This window comes from Pan troglodytes, chromosome 1 (genome assembly GCF_028858775.2).
Source record: "Pan troglodytes isolate AG18354 chromosome 1, NHGRI_mPanTro3-v2.0_pri, whole genome shotgun sequence".
Lineage (NCBI taxonomy): Eukaryota > Metazoa > Chordata > Mammalia > Primates > Hominidae > Pan > Pan troglodytes.
Window position 1 is genome coordinate 171209160 of NC_072398.2, and position 22046 is coordinate 171231205.

A 22046-nucleotide genomic window follows, 5' to 3' on the forward strand; every position below is an offset into this window, starting at 1 on the left:
GGGTGAGGTGTGTAGTGACTCAGCTGCTGGAATGAACAGGGTCACTGGCAGTGGACCCTGGAATGGGCTGGTGCTTGGGCCCCTGATGAGGCGTGTGTGAGCACATGGTGGCTATGTCACTGGAGTGGGTGATTTATCAAAAAAATAGACAACTTACAGAATGGGAGAAAATATTTGCCTATTATAGATCTGATGAGACTTATATCCAGAATTTATACAGAACTCTTACAATTCGATAACAAAAGACAACCTAATTCAAAAATGGGCAATGGATCTGAATAGTCATTTCTCTAAGGAAAATATACAGATGGCCAGTAAGCACATAAAAAGATAGTCAGCATCATCAGTCATTAGGGAAATACAAAGGAAAACCACAATGAGATACTTCACACTCGCTAGGATGGGAAAAAGTAAACAAAACAAAACAATACAAAACAAAACAAAACAGAATGTGATGAATATTGGTGAGGTGTGGAGAAATTGGAACGTTCATATATGGCTGGTGGGAATGTAAAATGGTGCAGCCAACGTGAAAAAAAATAGTTTGGTGGTTCCTCGAAAAGTTAAACCTAGTGTTATCATAAGACCCAACAATGCTACTCCTAGGTGTATTCATTTGTTCTCATGCTGCTATGAAGAAATACCCAAGACTGGGTAATTTATAAAGAAAAAGAGGTTTAATGGACTCACAGTTCCCCATGGCTGGGAAGACCTCACAATCATGGCGGAAGGTGAAGGAGGAGCAAAGGCACGTCTTACATGGTGGCAGGAAAGACAGCATTTGCAGAACTGCCCTTTATAAAACCATCAGACCTCATGAGACTTATTCACCATCACAAGAACAGAACAGGAAAAACCAGACACCGGGATTCAATTACCTGCCACCAGGTCCCTCCCACAACACGTGGGGATTATAGGAGCTACAATTCAAGATGAGGTTTGGGTGGGGACACAGGCAAACCATATCATTAGGTATATAGTTAAGATAATTGAAAAGAAGAGTTCAGACAAATCTTGTACACAAATATGGAGGCAGCCCTATTCTCAATAGCCAAAATGTAGAAACAACCCACTGTCCTCCAACTGATAAATAGATTAACAAGATGTGGCATATGCATACAATGGGATGTTATTCATCTATAAAAAGAATAAAGTACTGATTCATGCTATAACAAGGAAGAACCTCAAAAATATTATGCTAACTGAAAGAAGCCAGACACAAATGGCTACATATTGTATGGTTGTATTTATATGAAGTGTCCAGAAGAGGCATAGAGACAGAAAGCAAATTAGTGGTTGTCACGTGCTGGAGGAGTCGGGGTAAATGGAAAGGCCAGTGACTACTCAATGGGCACAGGGTTTCTTTTTGGATGATAAAGATATTCTAGAATTAGGTAGTGGTAATGGTTGCAAAACATTGTGAGTGTACTAAACACCACTGAATTGTACACTTTAAAATGTACTAAAAAATTGTACACTTTAAAATGACTAAAAGGGTGGATTTTTATGTTATATGAATTTTACCTTAATTTTAAAAGTACACGAAGAGAGCAGAAACATTTTAATTCTTATTTTATGTGCGGCATTATGCTAGTCATTTTCCTTTTCTTATTGATTCAAGTGGATATTTGTCCATAAACACGTCATGACTTAATTGAAAGAAAATTTCCAAACTGGACTTTAAACTTTTGAATTTGCTCAGATTCTACCTCTTCTGTGAAGGCTTTTTTGAGCTCTCCTAAGACAGAACAAATGGCTCCATTTTATGTAATACTTCTTTACCTTTTTCAGGCTTCCATTATTATGCTTTGGCTTTATTATTTACATTTGTAATTTGTTTTTGCCTTGTAACATGTTTGTTGTTCTCTTTTACTAGTTTATGAGCTCTTCAAGATTGGGTCTTGCCCTTTGTGTTTTCATTTCTGGAGCCTGGAATATCACTCAGCACAAAGTATATACTCAGTAAAGGTTTTCCTGGCCAGGTGGGTTTACATATTTGGTTTTTATAAGCACTACATTAATGGCTCCTAAAATAGCTATGTCTGTTTGACTTGTCTGTACAACACTCAGCATTCATTTCCCAGAATGAAACTAGGTCACATCTGGGACACATGAAAAGTTTTAAGAAGAGTTGTGTTTGAAATACAAAACCCTGAAGTGTACACCAAAGATAACCTGATCATGCCAAAAAATTATAACTGATAAAAACTTTATTTCATTATTACATTTTGGTCTTTGCTCTTTTACTTCTTTATTAAGTTTATAGTAACAGAATGATTTACACATGTTGAAAAACAAAGCAGGATGAAAAAGGCAAAAAGGAAAGCAAAACATTTTACTTTATGAGTCTCTTACTTTGTGAATTCTCTCCTATGCTGGTTATTTTGTTTGGTTCTGAGGACAATTTGTGCACAAAAAATCCAAGACATCTCCATTCTCCTGTAAAAAACAAAACAAATAAACAAACAAACAAGAAGCTTGGGCTCAAAAGAGAAATTTAAAAATTTTTTTAAACATCTGATGCTTTTATGAGGGTTTTCTGCTTTCTCAATAAAGAGGATCTGAGTGAAGGGGTCTCTCCTGACAACAATAACAAGTAGAATACTTTTTGTAAACAAGAAAGGCATTTTGAATATCTGACTTTGTTGGTTTCCAGGACCAACAACAGAATTTGCTGGATACCCATGAACCTTTCACTGTGCCTGTGCTAGACACTGTGAATAATATACTTTGGGGGCACTGGTTACTTTATTGTTAAAGTCATTCTTCAACTTGATCTTTTCTTGTGAAAACAAGGTAAAATTTCTTTTCTGAGGGAATAGCATTTGAAAATTGTAAATCATGCAAAAAGATGGTTAGGCATGTAAGGAAAATGGCCATTCCATTAATTATGTTCATGTCTGCTCACTTCCACTCTACACGCAAGTTCACAAAATGACAAGTGAAAAATCATGTACTTGCCTTTTACTGTACTATTTTCCTTTAAATCTTACTTAAACCTAGAATAGTATTTTATGTCTTCCATACATACTAGCATTGTTGTTGTTTTCCAGGCTTGCTGAGTTGCACAGACAATCCTCATTGTCTCTCTTTCTTCTGTTCACATTCCAAATTTGGGAAATGGGATCATCTGATGCAAAGGATCTGAATCTTGTGTCTCAGATTTTTGTGAAATCTGCTTTACTTTGTCTTATTCCCTTTTCTTCAAATTTATCAGCATTTATTGAATATCCACTATAAGGATGCCTGCCTCTGTGCAGGGCCTGTAGTAGGGGTTTAAAAATGAGACTCTATTTTCTCCAACTTCTTCCACTTTATAAATATTCATTTTATCAATCAGGGCTCTAGTCGGAAAGAGAGTGCACACCTATAGCTGACAGCATGGAAGGTGATATGGTATGGCTCTGTGTCCCCACCTAAGTCTCATCTTGAATTATACTCCCATAATTCTCACATGTTGTGGGAGGGAACCGGTGGGCATTTTCCCCATACTGTTCTCATGGGAGTGAATAAGTCTCATGAGATCTGATGGTTTTGTCAGGGGTTTCCACTTTTGTGTCTTCCTCGTTCTCTCTTAGCCTGCTGCCATCCATGTAAGATGAGAATTGCTCCTCCTTGCCTTTTACCATGATTGTGAGGCTTCCCCACACACGTGGAACTGTAAATCCAATTAAACCTCTTTCTTTTGTATATTGTCCAGTCTCAGATATATCTTTATCAGCAACATGGAAACAGATTAATATAGTAAATTGGTACCAGTAGAGTGGGGTGTTGCTGAAAAGATACCCAAAAATATGGAAGCAACTTTGAAACTGGGTAACAAGCAGAGGTTGGAACAGTTTGGAAGACTCAGAAGAAGAGAGGAAGATGTGGGAAAATTTGGAACTTCCTAGAGACTTGTTGAATGGCTTTGACAAAAATGCTGATAGTGATATGAACAATAAGGTCCAGGCTGAGGTGGTCTCAGATGAAAATGAGGAACTTGTTGGGAACTGGAGCAACAGTGACTCTTGTTTTGTTTCAGCAAAGAGACTGGCAGCATTATGCCCCTCCTCTAGAGATCTGTGGAACTTTGAACTTGAGAGAGATGACTTATGGTATTTGGTGGAAGAAATTTCTAAGTAGCAAAGCATTCAAGAAGTGATTTGTGTGCTGTTTAAGGCATTCAGTTTTAAAAGGGAAACAGCGTAAAAGTTTGAAAAATTTGCAGCCTGACAATGTGATAGAAAAGAAAATCCCATTTTCTGAGGAGAAATTGAAGATGGCTGCAGAAATTTGCATAAGTAATGAGGATACAAATGTTAATCCCCAAGACAATGGGGAAAATGTCTCTAGGGCATGTCAGAGGTCCTTATGGCAGCTCCTCCCATCACAGGCCCAGAGGCCTAGGAGGAAAAAGTGGTGTTATGGGCTGGGCCCAGTGTCCCTGAACTATGTGCATTACCTAGGGACTTGATGCCCTAAGTTCCAGCCACTCCAGCCATGGCTGAAAGGGGCCATCGTAGAGCTTGGGCCATGGCTTCAGATGGTGCAAGCCCAAGCTTTGGCAGCTTCCACATGGTGTTATGCCTGTGAGTGCATAGAAGTCAAGAATTGAGGTTTGGGAACCTCTGCCTAGATGTCAGAAGATGTATACTAGGGCAGTGTGGAAGGGACCTCTGCTAGAACAGTGTGGAAGGGAAATGTGGGGGCTAGAGTCCCTTCTGGGGCACCACCTAGTGGAGCTGTGAGAAGAGGGCCACCGACCTTCAGACCCCAGAATGGTAGATCCACCAACAGCTTGCACCATGCACCTGAAAAGCCACAGACACTCAACGCCAACCCATGAAAGCAGCCAGGAGCAGGGCTACACCCTGTAAGGCCACAGGGGTGGAGCTGCCCAAGGCCATGGGAACCTCTTGCATCAGCATGACCTGGATGTGAGACATGAAGTCAAAGGAGATCATTTTGGAGCTTTAAGATTTGACTGCCCTGCTGGATTGCAGACTTGCAGGGGGCCTGTAGCCCCTTTGTTTTGATAAATTTCTCCCATTTGGAATGGTTGTATTTACCCAATGTCTGTACCCCCACTGTATCTAGGAAATAACTAGCTTGCTTTTGATTTTACAGGCTCATAGGTGGAAAGGACTTGCCTTGTCCCAGATGAAACTTTGGACCATGGACTTATGAGTTGATGCTGAAATGAGTTAAGACTTTGGGGGACTATTGGGAAGGTGTGATTGGTTTTGAAATGTGAGGACATGAGATTTGGCAGGGGCCAGGTGTGGAATGATATGGTTTGGCTCTGTGTCCCCACCCAAATCTCATCTTGAATTGTATTCCCATAATTCCCATGTGTTGTGGGAGGGACCCAGTGGGAGATAATTAAATCATTGGGGCAGTCTACCCCATACTGTTTTCGTGGCAATGAATAAATCTCCCGAGATCTGATGGTTTTATCAGGGGTTTCTGCTTTTGGAACTTCCTCATTCTCTCTTTGCCTGCTGCTATTCTTGTAAGATGGGACTTGACTTGCTCCTCTTTGCCTTCCGCCATGATTATGAGGCTCCCCAGGCCACGTGGAACTGTAAGTTCAATTAAAGTTCTTTCTTTTGTAAATTTCTCAGTCTCTGGTATGTCTTTATCAGCAGCATGAAAATGGACTAATACATAAGGCAACTGCCCATCAGGAGTTGTAGTCATAAAAAGAGCAGCTACAGTTAGACAGTTGGTATTGAGGCAGTGGGAAGAGAGTACCTCTGGTTGGCTGAACCAAATAGAAAGCCAGAGGGAAATGGGAGCCTGGGTGGCACAGTTTTTAGGGTCAACCTCCCAGGACAGGAAGTAGGACAGAAAAGCAAGGCAAATGGATCTAGGTGACCAAACAAAAAATAAAGAGCATATTTACTTCTTTGTTTATTTCAAAACAATTCATGAAGCAGCATTATTATCCACATTTTGCAAATGAAGATATTGAAGTAGTCAAGTTTAAATAACTTGCTGAAAGTCACCTAGCTCCTAAATGGCAGACCTAGGATTTAAATTCATGTCTTCTAGGTCCACTTACATTCTTTTATACCAGAATGTCTGTCTTACATTTTATGTATAGGACCTGCCTTATATTTAAGACAGCCCGAATCTTGTAAATGATCATGCCTTCCACTTTCAATTAGACTATCAGGAAACTTAGAGTCAAATTCTAAGTCCCCTTTCCTAAGTGTGCAGGATTTTATAGCTTGTATTTCTTAGTGGCCTTGTCTTAATTTTTTATTTTACTTTCCAATTGCCCTGATTTCTTTATCACTGTATATTACCTATATTTTCTTCCGTATCATTTTTGATGAAGTGAATGATAAACAAATGAATAAATAGTTCTGTAACCTTGAGCCTATGCTTAATCAGCCTTTTCTGTAATAGAGAGCCATTACTGTCACTATATAGGGGTTGTGAACCCCCCAGTTCCACCCCTAAACACATATATCCATGATCTCTGCTTTAGAGTTTGTTTACAATCACAGCCTTTTTGTAACCCAGCAGCCACTACCAATCAATTAGTATTGGCAGAAGAATTAAAACCAATTTGATATGCTTGGTGTAATATGACCAGTAAATTAACTGATAATATTGTAGGATCTTTAATATGGTAATGCCCTATGGAGAGCAGCTACTGTGTTTAATAGAGGACATTCAGAAAGCTTTTAACCCAAGCTCCTTGTATGTGATGAGCATCATTATAGTCTGAATGCTTCCCAAACTTCAAGTACTTAAGTAAATGGCAAATTGAGCAATATGTGAATGCACTCTGTCCTCTAATAATTATTTTTTCTCCCCCAGACTTAAATTTGTGGCATTATTCCAAGGATATCTCAATGGTTGTTTTTTTTAAGTGCTATACTATTTGGTTCTTTCATCCTAGATAAAGACGTATTTGGCCTTATTAATATGATTAGCTCCAATAAAGCTGTAGGGTCACAATTCCATTATCTAATATCCTGAAGCAGCACTACAACACCATTCAGGAGAGTGGAATTAATTTAAGCAATTCAAGACTTGGATTCTATTCAAGACCATTTAGTGAAGGTTTCCAAAGAACAATTTAAAGAAGCTTTGCCCATAAGATTATAATGACATGAGTCACTATAGTTATCAAAATGTTACTGATGTATAAGTTTCTTATAGTTTTATAAATATTTATAGAGTATGTGTTTTCACATATATTTTCTCATAACTCAAGATAAAGCTTTAACAAGTTTCCTTTTAACATACATATCTCCCTATGTGTGTATAAGTATATAATCAAGAGTTTGATTCTGTGGGGGAAGTATCAAAACTGGCTGATGTGCATCATTAAGATATTCTTTAAGCAAACCGGTCACCTTCTATTCTGTTGTGTGAAATTCAGGTGCATTGGTCTGTGAGCCTTGCTTAAGCTGACAGCCTGGCACTTTCTGTTTCTCCCCAAGTTGAGTATATGAGACTCTGACATTGACACAGATATGGTTATTTCAGCTTCAGAAACATTCTATTCTTTGACATATTTTAGAATTAAAATTAAGAAAATGTTCAAGATTCTGACCCCTTTCAATCTATTATCTTCCTTGATTTTGTTCTTTTCCATGTTCTTTCCACTGTTCCAATTGTTTCAAAGATGAACAACAAACATTTGATGATGTTTTTACATTTTAAAGTTTGCTCCTTTATCACCTCATTATATTTCCATTATCATTCTGTGTAGTGCTATCAAGACTCACATTTTCCCAATGAAAATATTAATGTTCTGACATTCAGAACCAGACATGCTCCAGGAGGACTGGCAGACCCAATGGTGCCATGCTCATTGGTGTTCACCATTTATTATAGATTCAAAAATATCTGTGGACAACCCATTCCTGATATTGTGAGGAATACAAAGATATACAGAACACTTCAGTAAATGTCCTCTATGCTCCAGGAGTAATTTGAAGGCACCATACTTCTTACTTCCACAGCCCTCCCAGGTGCTATTTTCTCTGCTTGGAAGACTTGTGGGGCACAGTGGCTCATGCCTGTAATCTCACTGCTTTGGGGGGCTGAGGCAGGATTATTGCTTGAGCCCAGGAGTTCAAGACCAGCCTGGGCAACATAGTGAGACCCTGTCTGTACAAAAAAATTTAAAGATTAGCCAGGTGTGGTGGCCTGTGCCTGTGGTCCCAGCTACTTGGGAGGCAGAAGCAGGAGGATTGCATGAACCTGGGAGATCAAGGCTGCAGAGAGCTGTAACTGCACTATTGCACTCCAGCCTGGGTGACAGAGTGAGACACTGTCTCTAAAAATAAAAATAAAAAAAGACTCACTCTAACTTTTCTGAACTCTTCTTCACTTCTCTAAACTCCATGAAGTGAGTATCAGCTCTGCATTAACTACTGTATTCCCTGTCACTAGCAAAGTACATTGGTAAATGCTCATTTAGTATTTTTTGAATGATTGAACTCAGCCTATTATCTTGTTGCCTCTTGCTGCCCCTGTAGTAATTATATGTCATTGCTGTCTTTGTAATTATAGCACACATTTCTCTTGCACTTAGAGTCCATACTGTTGTTTCTGCTTGACTCTGAAACAAACTCTTCAAAAACAGAAGACACCGAAGATCTCAAGAGTGTTTCCCCATGACAATTTATATTAAAACTCTGTCTGGGCCCACTGTCAGTTCGAAATAAGAAGAATCAATAAGAGACAACACTGGGAACTAAACATAAAACCTGTTGGAATTCACTGGTTAAAAAAATTAGGTTGGGCATGGTGGCCCATGCTTATAATCCCAGTACTTCGGGAGGCCAAGGCAGGGGGATTGCTTGAGGCCAGCAGTTTGAAGCTGCTGTGAGCCATGATCATGCCATTGCACTCCAGCCAGGGCAACAGAGTGAGACCCTGTCTCGAAGAAAAAAAATTAACCAGTTTCTGGCTTTTCTAACTAGAAATAATAGAATTATATATTGTATCCTGTTTACAAGATTTTCAACTACATTGTTTAATTAATTACATTCAGTATATAATATCTATGACAAAGTTAGAATAAAGTTATTACTTCTAAAATGAGCAAAATATAATCAAAAGCCTTAATGGGAAGAAATATCGTAACTGTATTATATATTCATGTTGTTATGTTGGTGTAAGATGTGTACATTTTAAACCTATGAGACAGTGACCTAATCATCTTCATAATCTTCTAATCAAACATTTGCACATTTCTGGCATGGGCACAGTGCCGGGCATAGAGTGGGTGTTTGACAAATGTTTTTGAAATAAGTGAATACATATACTATTACCGATATTTGACAAGAACTTTATGGTGTGCAAAGCCATTGTTTCATTGGAACCTCATAACAACCCAGTGAGTTGGGTAGAGAAGTGATTACCACCAACTCTACCTTAAAATTGAAAAAAAGAGCGACCCAAAGGGATTAATTAATTTGTCCAAGTTCACACACAGCTAGTATGTGGTATGGCTTCATTTCAGATCCAAGTCTTGGGTATCTAAGTCTCAAGTCTATTCTGACTTCACTTCCAAACTTAAATTTATGTATGGTGAAAAAACTAAGAATTCCTTAACATTTTAAATGGCATTCAGTATATTTCTAAAATATCAAAATAAAATTGCTCTAATTTTATTAAAATTAGAGAATCATATATCTACATAGAATAGACACTATTAAAACAAATTTAGCACCTGAAAGTAATTGAATAATTTGTCTTAGGACTAAAATGAGAGGAAAGCACAGAATATGTGAAGCAAAAGCAATCATCTTGTTAGTGAACTGTCAGCATCTCTTAGTACCAATGAGTGAATAATTATCACAAAAGGAAAGAAAAAATAAATCATTATCAAGCCTGCCTGTAATAGTGTTCCTCTGGGGATAATTATTTGTCTTTATTGCATTCTATTAGTACTACTTTACATATTATATAAAACCCTTCTATTTTTATTTTTATATTTGATCCATGCTTTTAAAAATCCATGCTTTTAATAAACAAATTGTTTTCTTAATGTGTTTTGAACTTAGTAGAACAACAGACCATTGTTTATTCATTTGGTTCTACAATCAATAAACATTTAATAACTTTACAGTAATTAGAGCTGTTCAGAAAAAACCAGAGCAACCTCAGGGGTTCCTTGTTACCAGAATCCTCATGCTGAGGCTGTTACTGGTGTTAAAGAGAAAAGTCCTTTATCAAGTGGCGGAAAATACTTCTTTTTTTTTTTTTGCTAATTTTTAAAAATGGTAAAACTGTTCTAATTTCAAAAAATCTTCAATTAGCTTACATTAAAAGTACTGGCATAATAAAATAATTCTAGCATACTATAAAGGCAACTAATGAATGAAAGGGAAGGCAAGAACTATTTTATCATGATTTCATAGCTGAGGAAAATACAATTGTGTGTATATTAAATGTAGTCATGAGCTCCTTGGCAGCTGAGGAATAGAGGGAAACACTGTTCTTAATATTTAGTAGATCCTGGAGTTCTGGGAGGCATCAGATATAGTTCCTAGAAAAGACTGAGTGAATGAACAAATAATGTAAATGACAGCAAATTTTATAATAAAAGTATACAAGTATTTTTCATGTAAGTCATTTTATAGTTGTGGCCTGGTGAAATCTAAAGACCAGAAAGATAAGACTCTGGTATGGACCAGAGTGAGGTGGCCAACTGTAAAGCTTCCTGCAGATGGGTGCCTGCAGGGAAAAGCTTATGGGTGGTGGGGTGGGGATTGAGGAGCTGAGGAAATTGAGGAGGTTTCTACTTTACATGATTCTACAACTCTATGTGAAGTAGAATGCACCTCCCTCCTCTTTTAAAAACCCTTCAGTGGCATTCCATTACACTATGACAACATCTGAACTCCTTATCATGGCCTTCAAGGTCTTATGTGATCCAGCCTTGGCCCCCTTGTGGTCACGTATCCCCTGGATCATTCCACTCTCACCACGATGGACTTCATCCAACTCTTCAAACATTTTGAGCACCTGCTATTTAGTGTTCTTTTAAATGATGGTTTTTCTACCTGTACTGCTGTCTCTCTGCCCTTTCACTTGGCTAATTCCTAGTCATTCAATAGATTTCACCTTAAGTATTTAACTGCAGGGAAGACTATCTTGACTTCTACCTAACCCCATTTGTATTAAATCATATCTATAACCCTTTTATAAAGAATCTGGTATTTTCCTTCATAGCATTTATAACAACCCATTTGTGCTTTCATTTATTCGAAGTCTTTTTATGTATATATACGTGGGTTAGTATATATACATACATGTATTTTCTATCTTTTTCCACTGAGAGAAACTAGAAGCACTTCCGGCACCCAGATCTTGGTTTCTGATACCATTCTCCAATAAAAGGAACCAGTGTTCTTTGGAGAAATCGCTGATTCTAGGGCAGGGGTGGGAAAATCCAAGATAAGCCTGGAGCATTCTGTAGTGACAGAATGCAAGGAAGGGCTCAACAAAATGGGGACATGTGAAAAGGGCACAGTAGTCAACCTGAAAAAGCTCCCATTGGCCAAAGCTAGGCAGTGGGAGCTCTAACTTGTTGCCCCAGTTAGGGAAACAAAATAAATGACAGTATTGGAATATAACCTAAAAAATAAAATGAATATTCATGAATGTTTACTGAGTGATAAATGATTGAATAAATAAATAAATGGAGGAGAAAGGATAAATATTTCCTGCCAAATTCCAAATGATAAACGTAGTTGCTGCCTCCTCCACGAGGTAGAGCTTAACTCTGCTTCCCTTGTGAGGGCTGGATTTAGTACTCACTTCTAACTAACAGAATATGAAAAGGGAAAAATAGAAACTTAACAGCAGAGAAATCTGCCATGTATCACCTTAACTAAATTAATAAGGTTAACATCATCAATGATAAGCTCATGTTTATAGCTTGTATCCTTGATGTGATGTGGTGAGAAGGGCACTTTGCCAATATGTCATTTGTCCAAAATATTCAGAACTCTAGTCTACTTATATGAACACATCAGACAAACCCAAATGCGGGGACTTTCTCCAAAACGCCTAACCAATCCTTTTTTTTTTTTTTTTTTTTAGATGGTATTTCGCTCTTGTCACCCAGGCTGGAGTGCAATGGTGTGATCTCGGCTCACTGCAACCTCCGCCTCCTGGGTTCAAGTAATTCTCCTCCTCAGCCTCCCTAGTAGCTGGGATTACAGATGCCCGCCACCATGCCCAGCTAATTTTTGTATTTTTAGTAGAGACAGGGTTTCAACATGTTGGCCAGGCTGGTCTCAAACTCCTGACCTCAGGTGATCCACCCACCTCAGCCTCCCAAAGTGCTGATATTACAGGCGTAAGCCACCAGGCCTGGCCCTAATCAATAATTTACAAAGGTGTCAAGGTCACAAAAAACAAAGAAAGTCTGAGAAACTAAAGAGATATGATGATTCAATGAAACATGGTGCCCTGGATTGGATCCTGGAAAAGGAAAACATTAATCAAAAAATTGGTGAAATTTGGTTAGAGTTTGTAATTTAGTTAGTAGCATCATACCAATGAAAGTTTCTTAGTATTGATAAATACTGTATGGTTGTATGAGTTGTTAACATTAGGGGAAGCAATGTGAAGGGTATATGGAACTCTCTATTGTTTGCAAGTCTTCTGTAAAACTAAAATTATTACAAAATGAAAATTTTAAAATGTCTTCTTCTACTAAACTTTATTTGTTGCTCACTGCTCTATATTCATTTTTGGAACAGTGATGTATGGTGGGTAAAACTGTGGTTTCTGGAGGCTGGATGCATGTTTGATTTCTGGCCCTGCTATTTATGAACTATGGGAGTGGCAAGTTTCTCAAGGACTTCTTGTCTCAGTTTCCTCATCTATAGAAGGGGCATAAGGTTGTTGCAAGAATTGGAGGGCTTAATATATATAAAACACATACAACAATGCAAGGTTAGTTATTATGGGTATAATTTCCATTTAATATGACATTGTTGAATGAGTGAATAAATTATTCAGGGCTTTTTGCTAAGTGTGAATCAGGATTGAATTCAAGTCAGAGAGAATATTTGAAGAAAAGGCAGGACATAGAGTAGTTTGTTTACAGTGGAATGGAGGCTCTGTAAGGCATAGCTGGTGGGTTGGCACAAGGATGGCAGAAGGATAAGGAAAAATTGTGGGGCATGTAAGCCAGGAGTGATACTGTTATGGAAGTGTGTATGAGGGCTTTGTGTTTGGAGCAGTGGTGAAGGTTGACAAACAAGGGCAGTTGGTCTCTACTGGGCATATTGCCTTCAAATTGGTTCTTCACTTTCTCCTGCTGTGCTCAGTATTTCAGGGGACTGACCCTTGAATTCTGCATATTTGGCCAGTGGGAGGCACTGGTGGGACACTAGAGGGAGGGAAGAGGGGAGAAGTTGGAATATTTCTCCCCTCCCTCTCTGTCTTGGGCAGCAACTCCCCAGCAGTGCTATCTCCGGAACAGTCCTGCCAGGATGCCAGCTTTGCCCAGGGGCCAGTAACACTGCCTCCTCCTCTGTCCCTCTGGCCTAGGGTCTTAGTGGTTCCCTTCAGTTATGATTCTCTGGGTTGCCTCACTACCCCATGCTTGGCTCTCAGTTCCTCCACTTCTGTGTAATTAATTCCGAGTTTTTAAATCCCTGTTATGAATACTCAGCTGGCAGCTATTTCCTGCTTTGACTCTGACAGAAACAAAAGGCACGATGGAATTCCCTGTCTTCCAGCCTGACTTAAACTCAGGGGAAAAGATTTTTCAGTGCTACCATAGACAGAAACGCCGGCTGCTTTCCTAATTACTGGTTATAGGGTCCGTGTGCTGTGACCTGGCCTGGGCTTCAGATCATTGCAAAGCTTAGAAGGAGGACGTGCTGATGAGAGCCCATTTAGGCGTATATCATGCACCACTGCCTTATGGAGAGTCCTGGACAGAACTGGACCTGATGGAAGGGAAAGATCTGATGGGAGGAGAAGGTCCTGGAATCTCAGTGATGCCACAGCCAGACCCAGCGTCGCATCCATTGGGGGTTATGTGGGCTGAAGAGCTCCTTCTGCCTAAGTGTGCCAAGTATTGGAGTCAGGGGTATCCACATTACTCCAGCCCCTTTAAGTACACCTGGCATACTCGCTGGACTTCATACAAAAAGACACTACTATCATGAGCATTTTTTCTGGAAGATGATAGTGAGGCAGCCATATGAACTACCTCTCACTTGAGTTCTTGCTTTCTGTCTTCCTCACCTGGGCTCCATACCTTACATCCCTTGCTCACCTGGCCCATTGGAAGAACAATCTGGCTTGGCCAGCTGTCTTGCCTTTGACCTCAGTATCCCTTGCAGGTATAATTCCAGCATTTATTTTTCAGCTTCTTATGCTTCCACCATAGTGAGGTAGGACTCTACTTCCACACACCCACGTAGCACATACCCAGGGACCTCCTCTTATTTCATTTTATCCTTAAAATATAGGAGACCAAATGAAAGATGGGATTGGCGAGTCTAAGATGAGACTGGCAACAATAGTCAGGCAGAGAGATGGAGGCAAAAAGGCTAGCCAAGAAGCTGTTAGATGTGGTAAGAACCTAGACTCCAAGAGTGGAAGAGGTGAAGGTGTATGGGAAGATGCCACCCTAGATTTAGATGCAGGGTGGAAGGATTTGGCTGAATATATTTGCAGAATATATGATTTGATGACTAGTATCTTGCAGAGTTATCTAATGGGTATGTATAAATTAAATATATTCATATTTAAGGACTACTCATGGATATATACACACATATTTATTAATCCACTGTAATCAAAATTTTTTGATACCAAGAGATGTCTTTTAAAGGTAAAGAAGGGTAATATTTAATTACAATCACAAATTACAGCTGCAGAGGAGCCAATTCATTCCTTTCAACCCCAATCAGATGGTTACATAAACATCTTTGCCTGTCTGAGGGACAGTAGCAGTGACAAGAAGTAGATTAAGGGTGGGGGCTTTAGTTCCTCCACAATTTCTGCTGACTTTACCTCTCAATTCTCTGATCTAAACAGTTCACATTTCCTATGGAAAGGGCTTCGTAAAAGCAGTTTTATTACAAGTTGGCTAGCTTCTCCTTTCCACCATGTTAAGTCCCCTAAGCAATTCCTTTATAGAAATTCTAGATTTTCTACTGAAAGTAGCATTTTGTAGTCATAAAATATTGATCCCTTCCCTTACAATTTGTAGTTTATTTTAAAATACTAACATTAGGTAATGGTTCTAACAACCAGTAGTCATTTGCAGTACTCTCAAGTAAGTCTCAGTCATCTCTGTCTTCTACACCTCTCCTGTAAAAGCAGCCTTGGCAGTATTCCCGTCGCCAGAGGTGGCTGTTTGATGAAGAGTAATGAAAAATGCATCACCACAGGCTGATACTGAACAGTTATCTGCTCAACCTACACAGCAGCCTGTTCTTAGCTAAGACTCAGGAAGAAGATGTACCTGGCATGCAGCATGGTGAAGAGCATGGATTTTGCATTTGTGCAGACCTAGTACGAGTCTTGGCTTCACTATTTACTGGCTCTGAGACCACTGGTAATTTATTTATTTAACATCTTGGTTAAATAAATAACAAAGTATTCATCTACAAAAATGCGGATAACAGTATATTCCTTACAGTGTTTCTTTAGGAGATTAAATAGGTAGTAGGATCTGATCTGGTATGTCTGGCATTCCATGACTTGCTATGGTTGGTGATGGTGTTTTTAGGTGCATTTCCTGAAGGATGGTCCCGCTCATTCCTGTTCCACAGGGCCTCCTCCCACAGGTAGCATGAGGTTAAAGCCATCATCAGATTTAGTGTTGTTTTTTTTTTTAACGTCACCTGCATGTTAGAATCACTTGGGGAGCTTTTCAAACATACCAATGCCAGGTCACATCCCGGAACAATTCAGTCAGAATCTCTAGAGGTAAAGCACAGGCTCACCAGCTGATTCCAATATGCAGCTAGGGGTGAGAATCCTTAGGTTAGAGGCACTATGGATCTAAACTTGGATGGCAACTATGATGATTCCTTGTGCTCTTCAAATTTGAGAAAACTGCCTTTTATTCTTCCTTTCTGGTGAGGAATATGGATTCCTCTAAAGAAAATTATAGTTTGATATCACTGTAAATTTAGATGCAGGTAGAAGGATTTGGCTGAACATATTTGCAGAATATCTAATTTGATGAGCCGTATGTTGCAGAATTATCTAGTGGGTAAGTATAAATTATATTGATATTTAGGGACCACTCATGAATGTTTATACATATATAAACACACACATATATTTATCCATTGTAGTCATAGTTTTTTGATACAAAATTGTCTGCCTTTGGTCAGTGGAAGATCCTTCAACTTGGCCCTAATGTTATTTTAGTGTGATGCAATGGTCTTTGATGGCTTCTTTGCTCTCACTTACAACGAGATATCCCAGGCTTATCTTGTACATTTCTCATCTTCAATATGGTGCTGGCAGTTTCTACAAGGGAACTCGATTTTTTTTGATATTTAGACACTAACATCTTTACCCTTTGATTGCTAATTGATATTGGCCTGTCAATGCTTCTATGTATTCTTGGTGAAAAGAGCTAGCAATTTTACAAAAAAAAAAAAACAAAAAATTGATACTGGTATTTCCTATTCAAATTAAAGATTATAGTGTTTTAACTTTTTATATTTGTATGCCTTTTATTTCAGGCTAAAAATCTTGATTTCTAAAGACATAAACATTTGCTTTATGAAAAATATATCCTAGTATATTTTTTAAATATGAATACTAATATTATTACTAAGAATAAGATTATTAAATGTATTTAATTGCATCCTTGGTATATATCCTATGAGGTACGGGAAGATAAAAGTACAGTTTTGAAAACTGAAGGAATTATTTTCTTTGTAGTTATGCCACAACTTAGTATAAATTTAGGTATACTGTACCTTAATAATGAAAAGTAGCCAGGTAGGATCTGTTACCTATGGAGAAGGGAATTTTGACATCACAGAGTTGAGGGCTGTGAAAGCAGAAAAATGAAACCATTTAATGAATATACCACATCAAGTTCAGACTGATTGATACACATGTTAAACTCATTTTAAACAGGAAAAAAGCAAAAAACCGAGGGCAGAAAATTGATGGAGAATTGAAAGAGAGCTTGGGACAGTTAAATCCACATGTGTCTTCTGTCTGGAGATAAAAATACAATGTTCACTTGGTCATTCATTATAAGTGCCAAACTCCATTATTACTGAGTCTTCTTCTGCTTCAAATCATACATTTATTTGGGAGTTGTAAAACATTATAATTCCCAAAGTCACGCTCCTTTCCATCTGGTTCATATCTAGTGCCCCGAAAGCTACTAAAAGGAACTTCCCCACTGCCTTGCTGTTTGCACTACACTTATGAGAATGCCAATGACTGCATTTAGGGGACTGGTCCTCAATACTCCCAAAGCCACCACCCCAGAGGCCAGAGCAGAGGCTGGCACACTACAGCCTGCAGGCCACATTGCAGGACCACCTGTTTTTGTAAATAAGGCTTTATTGGAACACAGCTCTGCCCATTCATTCACATATTGTCTGTGACTGCCTTCTTGTTACAATGGCAGAGTTAAGCAGTAGCGAATGAGATCAAATAATATGAAAGGCCAAAAGATATTTACTATCTAGCCCTTTCCTAAAAAACATTTGCTGACTATATAGCAGTGCAGCTTGTGTCTGGAGTATAAAGAGTTAAAAACATAGCCCCTCTAGCAGTAAATCTTCACTCTTTCTGAGCATTTTTTAAGTGTCAAAAGGGGACTATATACTAATAGCATCACCAAGCATTCTTTTTATTTTGATTTTTATTTCATGAGACTTCAGCTTTTCCCGCCTCTCCTCTCCTAGTCGTAGGACACCACTGCCATGTAGTTTAAATGGGGCATCACATCGTCTATCTCCTACCACTGATATTTTTAAAATCTCAGCTCCACCTCAGCCCCAATTATCTTCTGACACTTATAGGAGGTGGTTTAATGCCACTTACCAGTGTGTGACCTTGAGCAAGTAATTTCATGTCTTGGGACCTCAGTTTCTTCTTCAATAGAACAGGATATTATTTACTCTTGGGGCTATGCAGATGTAATGAAATAATGAAAGTTCTTGGAACATAATTTGCATCCTAGAAAGGTGGTTATTTTTATTGTTGCTGTTGATTAGTGTAAGGTAATGGTTAAGAACTTCAGCCGGACATCTTGGGTGATCTTGGGCAAGTTATTCAATTGCTCTGTGCTTCGTTTTCCTCATCTGCAAAATATAAATAACAGTGCTGATCATTTCCGTTTGTTATGAAGATTAAGTGGGATCAGGCATAGACCAGAGCCTGCCCATGGTGAGCACTTATCCACTGTTAGCTACTATTATTATTAGTTATTCTTATTGGTATATTAACTGTTTATTCTTAAAACTAGAGTTGTGATTACAGTATGAGAAACAATATTTTTTAAACACTGAGTTAAGTTTTTGTACAAATGTAAAAGGGTTTTGGGGAGAGTAAAATAATCAGAAAAAAACGAAAAGAGTAACACATTGTTATCTCATTCTACACTTACAGTCGTAAAGGTTTATCTTTTAACCACTTCCTTACCAACTCAATCACCTTGTAACAAAATCGACATTGTATTTATTTCCTGTAGATTCCATAACCTCCCAGAGTCTCTTTGTAAGTCTCTCTACAAAAAGAGCAGGTGAAATCAAGGCCAAATACATGTTCCTGATATAAATAGCAGGAAGTCGATGAAATGTTTATTGTAAAAAGAGTAGGATTGAAACATATGCTTGAATACATATAAGCACAATATGTTCTCCAGCTCTATGTAGCACCTGTGTAGAACAGCTAAGCCATATGTTTCAGAAATTATACTTTAAAAATTACTACATAGATGTAAAAAAGGAAAATGCACATTTATACAAAAAATAAACATGTTTACTGTTAAAATAACTTCATGGTTCCTTCAAATCCTTTTTAATTGTAACAAGTTTTTATCTTGTAGTGTATGCAGAAACTTCTTACAAAACCATTAAAGTAAATAAACAGCTTAGAAGTATATTGTCAAAATGATATTAAAATATCTATACAAGGTTGAAATTTAAATCAGCACAACTTTAATGGAACTCATGACATTTAGTATTAAGAACTCATGTCACAAAATAGCTAATGTTAGCTACACTATCCTTTAGTATTTGCTTGATCTTAAGGAAATAACTTTTTACTCTTTTTAGCAAAAGACCTAATAATATGTTAATGTTGTCTGTGTTGTATGTATGGTTTAGGGTGAGGGTGTGCACAAGGAGGGGAAGTAAGTTGGAGAGGCGTGATATTCTTGGCCTGATATACATTACTAGGGAGTTTCCTACATGGAATACAGGATAGAGAAGGAAGACTTCAAAGTTAGAATGGATGGAAATACTAAATTTAAAAATATAACAAGAAATGCATGATTGTATTATTAGTTAATTAATTATTAGTTAATAATTAGTTAATGTGACACTTGCTATCCCGTTAGTTTGACCCATGGTCTGGAGCTACAATTTAATTTAACTGAAGGGACAACTTTCAGTTGAAACTTCTTATATTTCCAAGTAGAGGTCTTTTTGAGCCTATTTCTAATGACTAGTTTAAACATTGATAATTAGCAACATTCATTCGTAAGGCAATAATTTCTATAGCAGTGAATATCATTTTAATTCTGTAATTAGATAACCAAAATTTTAATAATAGGAGCTATCATTTTGCTGAATAAACCTTCCAACAGATAACATGAAAGAAAAACATCTATACAACTCAGGTGAAAACATGATGATTTGGTTAATTAACCTTCGAAATACTGTGGTTGTTCCATTATGTGCAACAAAATGCTTTGTAAAAAACTTGTCTAAAGGAGTAAGTCTGGGAAATGCTTCACGGGTAATTTTTCTCTAGGAAGCTCACAATGCACATGAGTATATTACAAGATTAGTATAAGATATTCTGTAGTAACAAGACATATTTAACTCAGTGTTTCCCAAACTTAGTTGGCCATGGCTCTTTTTTAAAAATGAAATCTAGTGTTATTTTGGTAAATAATGTTAGCTGCTTACACAAAAGCCATTCCCTCCCTCCCTTTTTAACAGAACCATGATTTCATTGGAACAGCAATATGCCCAGTCCTGGAGAAGGCATCATGAGTTCTCTATGCCAGTTTTAGCAATCCATAGTGGCTGGAGTGTGATGCAGAATCTGGCCAATGAAACCTAAGGAGAAGTCTGCTGGGAGGTTCTTCCTTGATCAGGAAAAACAACAACAACAACAACAACAAAACAAAACAAAACAAAAAAAGGATGGCATACAGAGAAGATTCTCGTGTTTTGGATGCTGTGAAAATAAGATGCCTTTAGAGATGTCAGCATCTTGTAATCAGAAGTAACAAACCTGAGGTCAATTGCTAGCTGATGGAGACTGGAGGAATAGGAAGATAAAAAGGGCTTGGCTCTTTGATGGAACTGTTGAATCCTCAAGTTGACTTGATGGCTGCCTGTCCCTGTAAATAACAACTATCTTATCCTATCAATTTAGCTGTCAGATGGGTTATTATTACTTGCACCTAAACACCATTCCCACTAATAAACCTTCTCTTGGGAAACCCTAGCATAGAATAAGAGAGTGCTCTCCTGACTTGTGAGATTGGGAGCACAACACATGCTAGTCAGGAAAGGGAGCGTAATGGAGTTGTTCAGATTTGGGACTAGAGGGATCCACTTAACTGCAAATTTTGCCCCAAGCAAGACTGAGCCAGCTGTTCTGATCACAGCAAATTTAGCCTCCATATAGGTCAGTGTGGCCCTCATGGCATGAGGTACATCAGTTAGGATAGGATAGATTATGCTGAGGCAAGAAACAAACTTAAAACCTCAGTGTTTTCAACAAACAAAAGTGTATGTCTCACCAAGACACATGTTCACTGTGCACTGGTTAGGGGCTCTGCTTACAGCCATCTTCTCTCTGGAACCCACGCTGAGGGAGAATCCCCATGTGGAACATTTGCTGGTTGTCGTGTAGGAGAAAAGAAAGCTCTGAGGATTCTCACACTGACAATCAAAGACTTTGTCTGGAAATAACACACATAATTTCTCACAGCTCATTAAACAGATTGGTCACAAGATCCTTCAACCACAAGGAGACCAAAGAATGAAATACTATTTCATGCCATGGATCAGGAACCATTCAGAGAACATCTTCAATAGCTGTCACTCACATCAAGAGTGGTTGGCACAGGAGTTTCTAAACACAAAATATGGTTTAAGGCTCTTGGATTTTTCTCTGGGAGGTCTGCCTGGGTTAAAACAAGGCCCAAGTTGGTGGCCGGAGAATTATAGGGAACTGGATTTGGCCCTTGGGGGAGATAGCTGATAAAAGCTAGATAACGTATCACGATTCCATTTAGATAGCCTTTCACTTAACATTTGGCCCTAGCAGGGAAACTGGAGGGCAAATCAGATATGTACGGGTCAGTTCTTTGCTGGGTGTAGGTAGATAAGCCTTCCATATGGTTTAACTTGAGATAGGGCTTTCTGGACCCGACGGGATGGGAGAAATAACTTATAAGTCAGACTAGCATGAAGGAAAATTTAACCTATGCTTAAAGGACAGCCAAGGTTCTACCCAGAGATACAGTTTCAAAAGTCAAATTTGAAGGAAGTGGTGAGCCAGAAATGAGATCAGTACAGGAGGCCTGAGTCTGGGAGGGTTTCAAACAGAATGAAATGTAATGTGAGGAATACACTTTGACAAATGGCTTAGAAATAATACAGCAAACCAAGGGAGAAGAATCAATATTTACTTTTCTTTGTGCCTAGTGTAAGGATAGTGTGGCAGTATCAAGGGGTTCAAACCAGCCTGGGCAAACATGTTTGTACTTTCGGGGAGAAAGCTGCCATTTGGTGTGGCCCCAGGTGCTCAGGGCTTCGTGGCAGAAAGATGAATTCCAGTCCTAATGGCTGGGAAGGGTTGAGGCTGGTCTGAACTGCACGTTC

The 22046-nt window shown here is 38.5% G+C and overlaps 1 protein-coding gene across 1 annotated transcript in view; it reads right to left on the minus strand.

Annotated features, from left to right (window-relative positions):
* Nucleotides 1–2226: 2226 nt before the first annotated feature.
* FGGY (FGGY carbohydrate kinase domain containing) overlaps nt 2227–22046 on the minus strand; it is a 486570-nt gene continuing 466750 nt past the window's right edge. Inside the window, exons 17-19 of the transcript XR_002938170.3 lie at nt 18022–18281; nt 16935–17008; nt 2227–2439 (exon numbers count right to left, since the gene is read on the minus strand). The gene's annotated coding sequence lies outside the window, so the exon portion shown is untranslated. The remainder of the gene's footprint in view (nt 2440–16934; nt 17009–18021; nt 18282–22046) is intronic.